This window comes from Cetorhinus maximus, chromosome 1 (assembly GCF_964194155.1).
Source record: "Cetorhinus maximus chromosome 1, sCetMax3.hap1.1, whole genome shotgun sequence".
In the NCBI taxonomy this organism is placed as follows: Eukaryota; Metazoa; Chordata; class Chondrichthyes; order Lamniformes; family Cetorhinidae; genus Cetorhinus; species Cetorhinus maximus.
Window position 1 is genome coordinate 18,334,629 of NC_135879.1, and position 15,950 is coordinate 18,350,578.

At 47.8% G+C, this 15,950-nt stretch overlaps 1 protein-coding gene across 1 annotated transcript in view; it reads left to right on the forward strand.

The window, feature by feature from the left end:
- Positions 1-15,950, forward strand: part of LOC144677927 (serine/threonine-protein kinase 32B-like) — a 368,461-nt gene that overhangs the window by 283,197 nt on the left and 69,314 nt on the right. The window lies entirely within an intron of this gene.

A 15,950-nucleotide genomic window follows, 5' to 3' on the forward strand; every position in this document is an offset into this window, starting at 1 on the left:
GTGGCAGCCACTTAAGTCCCTATTTATGGATGGCGGCCGCCTCCAAGGGCTACCCCCAAATCAGAAGGCAGCAGCTCGGCAGCGCCACCGCTACCGGTGGCCACTGCTGGGGCTGCACTTGGAGGATGAGGGCACATTGATGGCCATATGCTCTCACAGTCAGGTAAGTGTGATATGGCGATGCCAGGGCCAATCAGGGAGGCCTCAGCGAGGGGTGGGTGGGCATGGTTACTCTGGGTAGATGGCTCTGTTTGAGTGCCCAAAAAGAATGCCTTCCCCCCAATCCCAGTACGGTTTACCTGCAGGTCTCCCCAGGTGTGAAGAGCCCCCTACCCACTGGTAAAATGCCAAGGAGGCAGGAAGGGGACTCTAATTTGGCCACTTTAGTGTCTCAATTGGGCTGTGAGCAGGCGGGCTGTCTGTCACCTTTCCCACTGGTGGCAAATTGGCATGGTCATATGAAGGCATCGGGCATGTCATTCTATGCTTTCCCATGGCATTTTGCCAGCCTTTCCGCCTCTCAGCCTGTCCCCAGAGGGCTGGTAAAATGTAACCTTTGACTTGAAAGTATTGAAGCCTGGGAGATGAAGCCAGGAATTTAACACCATTGCCTTTCAAATAGTGCGGTGAAATAACAACATTACTATAACATCCGTGAGAGGAATTTCAGATGATTACACTATTTTCCCAAAGTGTAACTTCAAGATTGTTTTATTTCATGTCAAATGCCTGACATCAAGAATATTGTTATGATCCCCATGGGGGACTGTAAACCAAAATAACCAAATTTACTGAATGACCTGCAAATGAAGAAATTACCAATAAGATATTATTTTAGTTTATCACAAACGAGAACCAATGTAAATTACAAACGAATTAACAGGCAAATGAGACTTCAGATAAAAAGGTAAATTTCACTTTCAATAGTCGATACAACAAAAATACGCCTTATGCAACCACAAGCACTTACATCACTCCAGGGTGACCAACAATCCTGGATTTTCCAGGACTGTCCTATAATTTGGCCATGTGTCCCACATCCCAAGTCATGCATTCCAAGGACTGTATTTTGTCCTGGAATTCATCTATGCCCACTAGCCTTTGTCTACACATGCTCTTTGTCACTGTATATGTGTCGGCCAGTCTTCTACTTGAGCATGCGTCCTAAGTCTTTTATCTGTGCATGCATAGGCCAGTTGTTCTTGTGCAGCACCAGCACCAGAACTGCAGTGATTTGGGGTTCTGAGTGTGTGGCTGTGGGAATGTTGAACTGAGTGCACGAGTCTGCTGTTTCAGATTCGGCTCTGGTAGCGCCCCCCTGCACCCTCACAGCTCTGGCAGCACCCCAACCCACCCCCATCCTCCCAACGCTTACAGGTTCAGGCTGATGCCAGAGTGTCCCTTAAATTTTGTGCTGGCAGCTGGCCCACCCTGCATCCCTCCCTGCGCAAGCGCGGCACCATGTGTGCAATGTTACAATCTTTCCAACTTGGCCTCTGGTGCGTAGAATCTCTCACTTCCCCACTCAATCGATACGGCTCTCAGGTTGTGTTTATCAGCAGCTGTGGTCCATCCATGGGTACCTGGATATGGTCAACACCTACAAGGCATAACATCTGCAAAACCTCTCTCACTCAGGTCACGCCAGTCCTGATGGTGTAACTTTCCAGAGTTTCTTTTCAACCGACCAGCCAACAATACTTGGTTCATGATCTGGCCCTCTGATACAAACACTCAGCTCTTTTGCGTGCCTGATCTATTCACACTGCTTTTAGGATTCAGTCGCTTTTAGCTTGATTGTAGATCAGTTCCCCAAGAGCTTCTGGAATTCTATTTTCTGCCAAACAGACAACTGACCTTTCTATAGAGAGCTTGATAGCTGCAACTCTTCTTTGTATTTGCATCTGTGTGCTGATTTCCTTCTGCCTCCAGTTCCAACTCATGAAATAAAATAAGAGACACTTTGACCATAGTTTGGGGGGGGGGAATGGGATTCTGTTCACGGATTTCAACATGAGATGAGTTGGGGAGGGGGATCTAGAGACCATCATAGTGGGGGAGAGGCAGGGCAGCTAAAATCAATTAAAATTTGAAACTTATCTTGTGGAGTCTTAACATTATCATCTCTCTGCTGGCCGACTATTGCAGTCCCACTTGAATCACTCAAGCTCACCTTGGAGACCCTAAGGACCAGTCTCCCACAAGCTGTACTAGAAATGGGGGACAAAAAGCATCACTTAAGGGACATGGGACAAACAGTCAAAATAAGGGAAAATCCCTCAAAATAATGGACAGTTGGTCACCTTACCCTAGCTCTCCTTTGTGTCTACCAGCTGCATGGACTTTTCACTTTATACATTAATGATCAAGATGAAGGAACTGAGGGCATCCTGGCTAAGTTTGCAGATGATACAAAGATTGGTGGAGGGACAGTTGGTATTGAGGAAGCGGGGAGGCTGCAGAAGGATTTCGACAGGTTAGGAGAATGGGCAAAGAAGTGGCAGATGGGATACAATGTGGGGAAGTGTGAGGTCATGCACTTTGGTAGGAAGAAATAGAGGCATAGACTATTTTTTAAATGGGGAGAGAATTCAGAAATCTGGAGTGCAAAGGGACTTGGGAGTCCTAGTCCAGGATTCTCTTAAGGTTAACTTGCAGGTTGAGTCGGTAGTTAGGAAGGCAAATGCAATGTTGGCATTTATTTCGAGAGGACTAGAATATAAAAGCAGGGATGTGCTGCTGAGGCTTTATAAGGCTCTGGTCAGATTACATTTAGAATATTGTGAGCAATTTTGGGCCCCATACCTCAGGAAGTGATGTTCTGGCCCTGGAGAGGGTCCAGAGGAGGTTCACGAGAACGATCCCAGGAATGAAAGGCTTAACACATGAGGAACGTTTGAGGACTCTGGGTCTATACTCGATGGAGTTTAGAAGGATGAGGGGGGATCTGATTGAAACTTACAGAATACTGAAAGGCCTGGATAGAGTGGACGTGGGGAAGATGTTTCCATTAGTAGGAGAGACTAGGACCCGAGGGCACAGCCTCAGAGTAAAGGGAAGACCTTTTAGAACAGAGTTGAGGACAAACTTCTTTAGCCAGAGAGTGGTGAATCTATGGAATTCATTGCCACAGAAGGCTGTGGAGGCCAGGTCATTGAGTGTATTTAAGACCGAGATAGATAGGTTCTTGATTGGTAAGGGGATCAAAGGTTATGGGGAGAAGGCGGGAGAATGGGGTTGAGAAACTTATCAGCCATGATTGAATGGCGGAGCAGACTCGATGGGCCGAATGGCCTAATTTCTGCTCCTATGTCTTATGGTCTTATGGTCTTATGGCTCTGGTCTTAACTAATTTCCTGCTGGTACTGCTTCTAGGTCAAGGGTCACCAGGTCATTTGGATCAGTATTTCTTATTATGTAAGAAAATTACAATTGATCCCTTTACTATCGATGCAAGCTCTTAAAAGTCCTTTCCAAACATTCTTAAAAACAATTACAGATTCTACAGATACTATAAAGAATGAACAATTTTTTTTTACCGTGCTACTTCCAGGTCAAGGGTTGACACAAATGTCTATAGCAACCTTTATATTTTAAACATTTATCCTTTCCACTCCCACAGTGTCATTTTATACTGTTAAAACTTTAGGGCCTGTCAGAGATGTTCTCTTGGATTTGGCATTGTGGTCTAAACTTCTTTTCTTTAGATATGTTCCTGTACTGCCCAATATCAAACAGTACAATATTGTAACCCAGGGGTGAAATAAATACATGCGTTCTTTCAAAGTCTTGGTAGGAAGAGACCATTATGCATTATTAAGTTATCTTCCACAGTGGCTGAATGTACAGAGCTACATTTATTGTGAGATTCACTTCATGCAATCAACATAATATATCTTGTGTAATATTACCAATAATAAACATGCATGCTTGCCCACATCAGTGGCTTGTTCTGTTTGACTTAACCACAATAATTTCTAATACTCTACTGCATTCAAGCCTTCTTGAGCCTAAATCCTCTGGCTGGCGTGCGGTCCAGGCCTTGCTCGCCAACGTGTAAAATGACGCGCGGTGACGTTGAGCGTGCTTTCCAATGTCACCACGCGTCATTCAGATCTTTAGTTCGGCGGGCGCTCACCAGAGGTGACTGCTCGCTTGCCGAACTGTCAAAGGCCTATTAGGGCCATTTAAGTACCAATTAAAAGAATTAACATAGCTGCCTGTCCAACCTTAAGCTGGTGGGCAGGCAAAGAGCCCAGGCAGCCTTCGTATTTATCATGAAAATTCATCCACGGGCGGGATGAGGTTTCATGAAGGCTTTATAAATCAAATGAAAATTTGTATTAAAAATCAGTGATATGTCCCAGCTCATGTGACACATGCCTGAATAATTTAATTGGCCCGGCCACGTAAAATGGCGGCGATCGGCTGCGCGCCCGCCTGTGCCCACTCCCGCTCAGCCCCCCCCCGAATGGGGAGAAAATTCTCCCCTTGGAGATTTTGTTGGATTTGACTGCCTTTGCAGTCTGTGATGGACCAGGCTGCTTGTCTGTATCTCTTCCTCTGCTTTCTTTATGTCTCCCTCTATTTAAAACAATGGAAGTGAGGTGTTTATCAATTAACCAGCCAGTAAGTTGTCTATTACTTCCAGGCCATGAGAAAAATAACATCACAGCTTTATCATATTATCATTTTAACTGCATATTATTTCAATGCTTTTATTAAAAACTCATATGGATACACTTTGATTTTAATACCCAGCATTTCACAAACCCTTTGTAAAAAAACTGGCCAAAATATCTTGAATTGTAACGGATTAATTATATTACACATCTGAGCTATTAGGAAAAGGAATCCTTACATAATCATTTCAACATGTTTGCATATACTTTTAGAAAACTATGGTATGATACCTCGACTACAAAACTTTCTAAGTATTCTAATAGCAAAATCACCACTGAGCCAAAATGGTGTAAATCATAGTGTTTATTTGACAGAATTGTTACACATCCATTTGTAGAACAACGTTTGCAATTAGGACATTCTTGGCACAACTCTTGTGGCTGGCAAATGATCTACAGCATCCACACTGAAATGTATAAATTGTATAGGGCCGTCTGACAATCAGATATGTATCTGAACAACTCCCATCTGATGTTTGTATTTCAATTGAGTGGCTTGGTTCCTCTCTCAAACAAGTTGCCTGGTGACCAACCAACAGACCCTGACAGAATAGTATCCTGTTAAGCTGGGATAGCATTTTTGTAAGTTATGGTTGTTTTTAACTCCTTAGGTAATTTGAAAAATGTAAAGACAACAGCAATCTAAATTGTGGGCAGAAAGGTTTTGAGATTTTCTTAAATAATATTTTTAGGCAAATACTATTTTTGGAAAATAATTTAGCGTCTTATAATAAACCACCTTAAATATTCACTCCCATCCACCACCAATGCACAGTGCCAGCAGAGTGTACCATCTACAAGATGCACTGCAGCAACTTGTCAAGGCTCCTTTGACAACACCTTCTCATGACCTCTACCATCTAGAAGGACAAGGACTGCAAGTGCATGGGAACACCACCACCTGCAACTTCTCCTCCAAATTACACATCATCCTGACTTGTAGAAACTCACCAAGGCTCCTTAGGCAGCATCTTCCAAACATGGACAAAAGAGCTGAACTCCAGAGGTGAGGTGATAGTGACTGCCCTTGACATCAAAGCAGCATTTGACCGAGTGTGGCATCAAGAAGCCCTAGCAAAACTGGAGTCAATGGGAATCAGGGGAAAACTCTCCACTGGTTGGAGTCATGTCTAGCACAACGGAAGATGGTTGTGATTGTTGGAGGTCAGTCATCTTAGTTCCAGGACATCACTGCAGGAGTTCCTCAGGGTAGTGTCCTAGGCCCAACCATCTTCGGCTGCTTCATCACAGACCTTCCTTCATCATAAGGTCAGAAGTGAGGATGTTTGCTAATGATTGCACAATGTTCAGCACCATTCACGACTCCTCACATACTGAAGCAGTCCATGTCCAAATGCAGCAAGACCTGGACAATATCCAGGCTTGGGCAGACAAGTGGCAAGTAACATTTGTGCCTCACAAGTGCCAGGCAATGACCATCTCCAACAAGAGAGAATCTAACCATAGCCCCTTGACATTCAATGGCCTTACCATCGCTGAATCCCCTACTATCAACATCCTGGGGGTTACCATTGACCAGAACCTGAACTGAACTAGCCATTTAAATACTGTAGCTACCAGAGCAGGCCAGAGGCTAGAAATCCTGCAGCAAGTAACTCACCTCCTGACTCCCCGAAGCCTGTCCACCATCTACAAGGCACAAGTCAGGAGTGTGATGGAATACTCTCCACTTGCTTAGATGAGTGCAGCACCAACAAAACTCAAGAAGCTCAATACCATCCAGGACAAAGCAGCCCGCTTAAAATATTCATTCCCTCCACCACCGATGCACTGTGGCAGCTGTGTGTATCATCTACAAGATGCACAGCAGAAGCTCACCAAGGCTCCTTAGATAGCACCTTCCAAACCCACAGCTGCTACTATATAGAAGGAAGGACAAGGCCAGCAGATACATGGGAACACCACCACCTGGAAGTTCCCCTCCACGCCACTCACCATCCTGTTATGGCATGGTGGAAGTTAAATGCTGAGCTGCTCAAAGCCCAGCGGGAAACTTGAAATAGCTGCCACAACTGTTTTGCAATTTGTATTTTATTTCGACATAGGTGCCTTGAATTCAGTAGTAATGAGTCCACCAAGGTTCAAAGGTTTTTTTTAAACAAAACTAAATCAAACATTTATTAATAAAATAAAAGATGTTAAGTGGACACATAGGTCTACAAATTACACTATAATAACTCCTAAATCACCTAATTAATCTGACTGCCAGTTACACCTCCATTAAGGGAACAGTAACAACAAATAAATTTCAACAGACCCAGGCAAAGCAACACAACACCCTGGACAGTGATATTCACACTGAGTTTTCTCAGCTTCGGTCCCTGTAGACAGCGACTTGATGCATAGAGGCTAGAGGCTTTTCATACCTGTCAGATCTCAGAATCCCTTTCCCCTTACACATAACCTCATCTCCTTTATCAATGTTTCTCCCTTTCTTATATAAATTCCATTGTTCCAAGAAGCCTTTGCAACTTTACTTTTCTCATAACATAAATTTTTCATAGTACTCATATTATCAGTAACCTTTGGGAAAAATAAACACGGGGGAGAATTTTCCCCCTGTCGGGTGGGCCGAGTGGGAGCAGGCCATCCACGATCGGGTCCGCGCCGCCATTTTACGCGAGCGGGCCAATTAAGGCCCGCCCAGCGTAATGCGTAACTCCCAAGGATAGCGGGAGTGGTTTGGCGGTGGCGGGAGTGCACTGACCACCGGGTCCAATGGTGACTCGGCGACCTGTTTAAATGAAGCGCTGGCAGCCTTTGCAAGGCTGCTCACAACGGCCGGTAGAAGGCCTCACCAGAGGGCGCCTGGTGAGCAGGCAAGTCTAGCAGGTAGGCCAGCGGAGCAGGCCAGGCTGGAGGGTAGGCCAGCGGAGCAGGCCAGGCTGGAGGGTAGGGCAGTGGGGCAGGCCAGGCCGGAGGGTAGGTCAGTGGGGCAGGCCAGGCCGGAGGGTAGGGCAGTGGGGCAGGCCAGGCCGGAGGGTAGGGCAGCAGGGCAGGCCAGGCCGGAGGGTAGGGCAGCAGGGCAGGCCAGGCTGGAGGGTAGGGCAGTGGGGCAGGCCAGGCCGGAGGGTAGGGCAGCAGGGCAGGCCAGGCCGGAGGGTAGGGCAGCAGGGCAGGCCAGGCTGGAGGGTAGGGCAGTGGGGCAGGCCAGGCCGGAGGGCAGGGCAGTGGGGCAGGCCAGGCTGGAGGGTAGGGCAGTGGGGCAGGCCAGGCCGGAGGGTAGGGCAGTGGGGCAGGCCAGGCCGGAGGGTAGGCCATCGGAGCAACAACCCTGAGTGCAGTTACAGCATTGAATCCTTCACGGCATGTTTCCCTCACTGGGTGGGCCAGCAGATATTGCCCATGCCTAGTTGACCCTGAGAGGGTTGTGCTGAGATGGGTTCTGCACCCGCAGCATGTGTGACACTGACATCCAGAATATAGAATCGGGCGGGGGGTAAACTCAAGGATCAGCACCTAGGCAGAGTGCTGGGACTAGAGAAGCAGGTCAAAGTCAGGATGCTAACATACTGGGAGGGGAGCTTCCAGGTGGCGGAGCACCGAACCATCTGCTGGCCTTTGCGTTCCACATGCTTGTGCCCTCTTGCTTTGTAAGATTACACCTCGTGTTGCCAAATGTGAAGGAGGCAGCATTTGGGCAAGGCGGGGTGTCAGCCCTGGCTTCTTTGTGTGAGCTGCTGGGTGATGAAGCACTGGAGCCCGGCAATGTCCCACTCTGGCTGGGGTGGCAGGAATGCGATGGGAATCCAGGTACGGGCTGGACTAATCAATACTCTTCTCTCCTTTTCAGGAGAAGACTGCACACAATTCTGCCGAGAGGATGTGGACTGGCGGAGGCCAGGCCCAGTTGGCTATCTTGACTCCATTCGAACAGCAGGCCACGGATCTGGAGAGGCGCCATGTGCCCAGGTCCACCGGTGGCGATGAGGCTGGGGTGCCACAGGGAGGTATGTTTGCCAAGCACTGAGGTAACCATGTGTGTCCCAGCAGCCATGGCACTGCTGAATGCTCAGTGATTGAAGTTTGCAACATGGGTTGACCATTGATTACGGAAGGATGAGCACATAATGATCCAGGGGACAGGCATGCACATTGACATTGTCTCCACTTTAACTAATCAAATGTCCTTGTTCTTCCTTTCAGCATCACCGGAGCAGGGCCAGGAGGAGGAGGCAGAGGGGCCACCTCTCACACCTGAGGGCCCAGAACATATCGACTCACCAGCGTCGCACCATCTCTGCCAGGCAGGCGCCAGCGCAGATACTAGCACCTCGGTGGGAATTAGATCTTCAGCTAGTGTCCCAGGGCACAGTGGTGAGGGCACTTCACACTCACTTGAGGTGAGGGTGGAGACAGAGAGTGCCATGGCACCAGCAGTTGGAGGACTGCTGGGGACCAGGCACATGCTCGGTCGTTGGCTGATGATGTGCCTCTGGAGTCGTCTGTGAGGCAACAAACGCTGGAAGTGCAGCAGGGTATGTAGGAGGATCTGGCAGAGATACATGAGGCAATGCGTGGCATGGTGCCCGAGCTGGAGGAGTCCACGCAGAGCATCACCGATGCAATGAGCCTCATGGCCAAGCGCCATGCTTCCTCCATGGAGACAGTGGTGAGTCTCGTGGAGAGGCTCCTCCAGGAGACCAATCAGGGCCTCCTGGGGTTGTGCTCGGACCTGCAAGCCCTCACAGTGGCATTGACCTCAGCTGGTCAGTGCCAGTGTGGGAGATGGTTTGGGCGCCAAGTATCCCAGTTCGTTGCCAATTCATCTACAGTGAGCAGGGAGGTCCAAAGCAACCTCATGTCTGCTCAGCAGCTGCCTGTTGTCTCTGCAGGCTCCTCTCAGGGCACTCCGGATGAAGACAGCAGCTCCCCTGCCCCTCTGTCAGTGACCGTGGCATCGATGAGGCTGTGGCACCTAAGGAGAAGCCAGCTGTGGAACTGGCCGCTCCCTCCCAGGCGGGGCCATCAAAGGCTCCACGGGCTAGAGGACGGCCACCAAGGTCATCGAGGCTAACAGGACAGCACAGTGAGCAGGCTGTCTCGAATGCCAGTGCCAGCAAGGGGGAGAGACCTAGACGTAGCACCCGTAAGTGTAAATTTAAGGCACATTAGGCACAGCACTGGTTTCTCACTGGTGCTTTTATGTTGTCCCACTATTAGTTCATTAAGACTTGGTACGATGTGTGTTTACATATTTAGCATTTCAAAGCAAGCTTCCCTTTTGATAACTCAAAAGCTCCAGACCAGCTGCCTCCAAGTCAATTAAATCTCCCCACCTAACCCCCACCCACCACACACACATCCACACAGAGAAACTAATCCAAACCCCACTATTAACCTACCTTTACAATAAATCACAATAATATTATGAAAATTATTATATTTGCATGACAATCATGACTTGGAAATATATTGCCATTCCTTCACTGTTGCCGGGTCAAAATCCTAGAACCCCCCTCCCTAATAGCTCTGTGGGTGCTCCTATACCATGTGGACTGCAGTGGCTCAAGAAAGCAGCTCAAGGGCAATTAGGGATGAGCAATAAATGCTGGCCTAGCCAGCAACGCCCACATCCCATGAAAAAATAAATAGAAAAATTAAAGTAGAATCAAAATGTTGGAGGCAACATAACCATGAAAAAGGTTCAATGGAGAGGTTAAGGTAAAAGGAAGTATTTGAATGCTTGCTGTGCAAGATGGGAGACAGAGCAGACATCTGTTCATCTACTACTAACCACAGTTAAAGCCCAGGGAATGCTGGCAGACTATGCTGGCAAGGATTCCAAGTAATTTATGGGTCTTCTCAGAAGAGGAATTACTGTAATACTAGGATTTGCGCCAGTGTTGTCGTTTGTGAGATGAAAACATTTTTTTTAAAAATGGCCAGTGCAAGGAGCCTGAAGCTGTTGGCAATATAGAAAATGCACTTTGGAAATTAAAAAGCAGTTGAAAATTCTAATCAGTCACAAGTGCCCTTTTTGGTGATATTAGTGCGTTGTTTAAAGTGAGAGGACTGTGATTAAAAAGATGAATAAGGGAATGGCTTCATTCAGAATTGAAGCAGACAAATGCCTGGGAATAAAATAAAACTAGTAAGGTATGGCTAATAGAAAATGGAAATGAGTGAGTTATCTAAATGTCATGATCAGTAAATGAGAATGTTTTTTGAAATAGAAAATTAAAGCTCTGGTCCAAACTAGACAACCTCCCTCGTTTGTCTGAGAGCTGAAAGGATTTAAAAGCTGGCACTGAGTTGATTGTTTGAAAGATAGCAGAGGCAGCTTGTGAGGTGAGGTAAGTGAGGCACAGCCTCACCTAGAATTGTGAGTAAGTGGGGAGTCGACTGCAGCTCAAAGCCCAGTTGGACAGGGTAGACACAAGCGGCGTTGTGTTTTGATACCATGAGAAGGACCTCCAGGTGGCTGAGGATGCGGGAGGGAGAGAGGGCTTGGCTGGTAAAATAGAGAGATGGATGGAGGTTAACAAAGTGCAGATGAGAAAGAGCAAGTTCAGGAAAAGGAGCTGGCTTCGAAAAAGTGATTAATGGTTTCCTCTCCTCCGGTTTGTTTATCAGAATCCCTTTTACTCTTTTCTTTGACCTGGTTTTCTTCGGATAACGAAAGACAGCTATGGGCAAGAAAATAAAACACGTTGTACATACGTGAACTGCCCATTGCCATGGTAACACACTGGATGGTTAGACATCTACAGCTATGCCTCACCTGTCAGAAAGGTCACCAGCCGTTGCTGAAAGATAGTGTTGACATTTAAGAAACAGAGGCAGATGCAGTCCTACTGAAGAAAACAGCAATTAGATTAACTCGATGTATCCAGTTCATTAAAGGTATGAGGATCAAGTTGCAGGTTGGCAGAGTTGTCAGGGGCACAACATTTCATGTAGAGCATTTTGAAAAGAAAACGTTGGTTATCATTTGCAATTCAGCAGTGACTGTATTCTTCCAAATGAACGATAATTAACTATACATAATGCTACATTTATTATTTTGTTCACAGAAAGAGAAGATAAATATTCAGTAATGTATTTTATATACATTCTCTGTTGCAAAATTAGCGGTAGAGAAGCATATGTAATTCATATTTTTCATGAGTATTTGATCCATTCCTTAATGCTACCAAAATGTACAGTAAAATAATGGCAATTCTGTTATGCAATTGGAGAATTAACATTCCCAGAGTACTCTTTAAATGGTAAGCCCCAAAATAGCTATAATTAACATATTGCAGGAGAATGTGGAGCAGAAACACATATTTAATTGGCACAATCATTTGTATTCAAACAGTATCATTCATTAGTTACTGAAGATTGTTAGTTACAGTTGTACTGCGAGTTTAAACATGTGATGTAAAAATGAGAGTGAATATATTTGTGTACCAGACAGGTGTGGGCAAATAACACAATTAACACAAATTGCAAGGGGCCAGCCAGTTAGTCCAGTTCACTAGACGGTTAGCGTGTGGTTCAATCACCATTCTGGCTGAGGTACACTTGGAACCTGTCCCATGGTAAAATTGCAACATAAACTGAGTTGGGTGACCCTTGAATAATTGAGGATGCTTCCTGAAGAAGAAAAAGAGGGGCACAAATTGCATGCACTCTCTGATGATGGGTCTTCCTGTTAAATATCAGATCCAACAAGATCCTTGACATGTTTTTATCAGCTGAAGCAAATACAAATTACACAGGAAGCCTGATTACACAGATACCGTTCGCTAGACTGTGAATTGTAGTGTGTCAATGAAAGCAATGGTGTACTGATGAAAACAATTACATGACTGGAGAGTTACTCAGGGCTAAAAATTGTATATGGCCCATTGACAGGCACAGGGATCACAATGTATAACTACCCATGCCCGATGGAAGTGATGCAGGTAGCACGCAAACTTTTTTTCTCCGATTATGGTATGCACCCAGTGCTAAACGCACCCAGTGCTAAACGCACTGCTGACTAGCAGTGGTGACAGTGGCCCAGCAGGCCATTGGCAGCGCCATCCTCACCCTGCACGGCAGCTACCGGTACAGTTAAAGGAGGTGGCACAGTCCTTCCTGTCTGCTGCCTGTGCTCCATCTCCCTGTTGTGCTGCAACCCAAGAGGAACTTATAGATCCCATAACTTGAGAGGAGATTTTCTGATCAGTGACCTTCAAAACCCACTCAACTCTTTGCAAAGGTCCAGCACCACTTCCTCCTGAGTCAAATGATTTGTCTGAACTCCTCCAGTAACACAGTACACAGCATCCACTGACGCTGCAGCAGCAAAATAAAGTCAAAAGCACCTCACCTGTAAGTCCCAAACTAATGCTTTTAAGTAGCACCAGTGGAGATCCCTCGTGCACAATGTAATCTTCTGTTCTCTGTATGCTTCCAATGCACGCCCGCGCTATCACCCATCCAAACATGGCAATCAGCACAGCCTGTGCCTGACATCACCGCAAACGGGTCCCCCATTATTTTTTATTACCTTTGGTAATAAAACCAAAACCAATAACCGAAACCAGTGGCAGAGCTGAACTGCGTGAGCGCAATCGCCCGTGCTCGCTGGTGTCAGGCGTGCTCAGTAGCGTGAGCAGACAATAAGGCAAGAAGGCCAAAAATCGGTTTCACGACGTCATGAAACTAGTTTGCGATCGTCCGCTCAGCCCGCCAATGGGGGGGCCTCGTTTCCCGCCATTGGACATCGGGAACCTCATTGTAATACATCAGCATATCATTATAAGGCCAGCCCGTGGGAATCATCCCCCCCCTGCTGGTCCGACACCGACATCTTTCACAACAGCATATAAAAGGCGTGCATTTGGCGGACTGTACTTTGAGGGGAACTCGGAGGTGAGTGCACAGTAATGTTGCAGAGCGCTCATGAGGGGCGCCTGTTGGACATCAAGGTTGAGACACATTGTGGGGGGTGCAAAGACTGCTCTGTGGTTGAAGGTGGCGCGCAAGCACGTGCGGGGCTGGGGGGAGGTGGGCGAGGGAAGTGGCCACACACTAGGGGCACCTTGTATAAATTGACCATTCCTCTGCAGCTGAGACAGTTCATGCGCAGCCACATTGATATGATTGGTGTCGGGCCTCTAGCTTATCTGCCCACTCAAGCAACGCAGAGGCATGAAAGTGCTCCAGGGCTTTTCACACCTTGAGCACAGACTGCAAACTAATGAACATCTTATTGGACTGCAGAATGGTTGGACGACTGGGAACATTGTACAATCTCCTTGCTAAAGCTGGCCTTGGAGCAGTCACTGGTGTAGCCGCTCACAGCCCCTTGCATTGTCATCATCCCGGTTTGGACCAGTCTCCCCCTTGGTTCCAGCTAACTGTACAGCCTTGCAGTGTGGGTTAGGAGAATGCCTGCACCTGAGCTGAGAGCACAGCATGCAGTCCAGTGGGCAAAGCTGCTGCCAATCGGTCAGGTGGACTGGAGCGGAAATGGGTGGGTTTTCGGGCAGCCATGCAGCGCACTAAACTCTGGCCGTCCAAGTGGTGGCCAGCACTCTCTGGGATGCGTTAAGGGGACTTCAGGCTTAACCAAGAGAGGTTCTTAGTATACCCATGCTAACCCATGCATCTATCCCTTTCATCCTGCGGAAGGAATACATCAGGAGCATGGAGCCTGGTGAACTAGCTGAATGCCTCGTGGTGTACAGACAGCGAAGACGACAGAGAAGAGAATGATAGAGGCGCGTGGCTGCACCAAGGGAGGAGCAGCACCCTCGGGAAGAAGGGGCAGCTCGGGCTCCCACACACGCTGCCGAAAAGCCGCAGTGAGCTGTAGCTGGTCAGCGCCTGGCTAGACCCAGGGTATATTGACGTCGCCTTTCATTACCACAAATGATCAAGAACCAGTGTCGTCATAGACTGTGCATGTCTAGGGAATTGGTCACTCACATCTGCCAGCTACTGCAGGGTTTGGTGCCACGTGGACATGGAGGGCATCCACTGCCAGTGGCTGTGAAAGTGACAGCGGGGTTCAATTTCTATGCCAGTGTTTCCTTTCAGGGCTCCACAGGTGATCTCTGTGGGATATTGCAAGGCTTCGCCCACAAATGCATCCATGAGGTCATGGATGCCATCTTTGCGAAGACACACAACTTTGTGCAATTCGCCCAGGACCAGGACAGCCAGTTTGCAAGAGCGCTGGGATTCGCCCAGATCTCAGGTTTCCCACAGGTGCAGGGTGCACATGGCGCTTGGATCTCCATCGCAACAAGCAGTCAACTAAGTCAGTCTCAAGAGATTCCATTCGCTGAAGGTACAGCTGGTGTGCGACTACCACAAACACTGTGCACGGTTTCCAGGGATTGTGCATGCTCCTACATTCTCAGTTGGTCACAGAATCCTGGCGTCTTCCAGAATCCACAGAGGCTGCAGGGATGGCTCCTCGGGGACAAGGGCAACCCGCAGAGGACGTGGCTGATGACACCCATGCGGCGGCCTCAGACTGCAGTAGAGCGACGGTATATTGAGGCTCATGCTGCAACTTGCAACTTGGTGGAGCAAACCATCAGGATGCTGAAGATGGGGTTCCGTTGCCTGGACCGGTCTGGTGGAGCCTTGCAATACAATCCACAGAGGGATTGTTGTCGCCTGCTGTGCCCTTTACAACTTGGCGCTGCAATGGTGAGAGGAACTGGAGGTGACCTCCGATGAGGAGGACGCCAACAGTGATGAGGGTGAGAAGGTCCTCAAAGACGACAATGACGGCGATGAGGCCCTCACACTGGCCAGACGAGGCAGGTGCGCTCGGGAGGCCCTCAAAGTTGCTAAATTTGTGGAGGATGATGACAACATGCAGTGCGGAGACCCCATAGATCCTCACATCGCATCTGTGAACATTTGACTCCAGTCTGGCTAATGGCAGTGTGAATACCCTTTGAGAAGGCTCCTGTCATGGAGACGCAGTGGAGACCCTAATAGTTGCTCGATTTCAGGATGATGATGCAGTAAGGACACTCCATAGATCTTCACATAGCCTCTGAGAATGCTTGACTCCTGTCTGGCTGAGGGCAGCTCGCTTGGGCTCTGTGATCAGGGTCATATCATAGAGACGCAGCCATGAAACTTTCAAATCATCTGATCCTTTTCCTGCCTTCAGCACCTGACCCCTTTAGGAGCACAGCGTCACCGGTCACAGGTGCTGAAGAGTTGGGGGCCAGCTCCACCTTAAAGGTACTGAGGACACACAGAGAGAATGATGGAACTCTGTGACTCCTGCCCACTACATTCTGG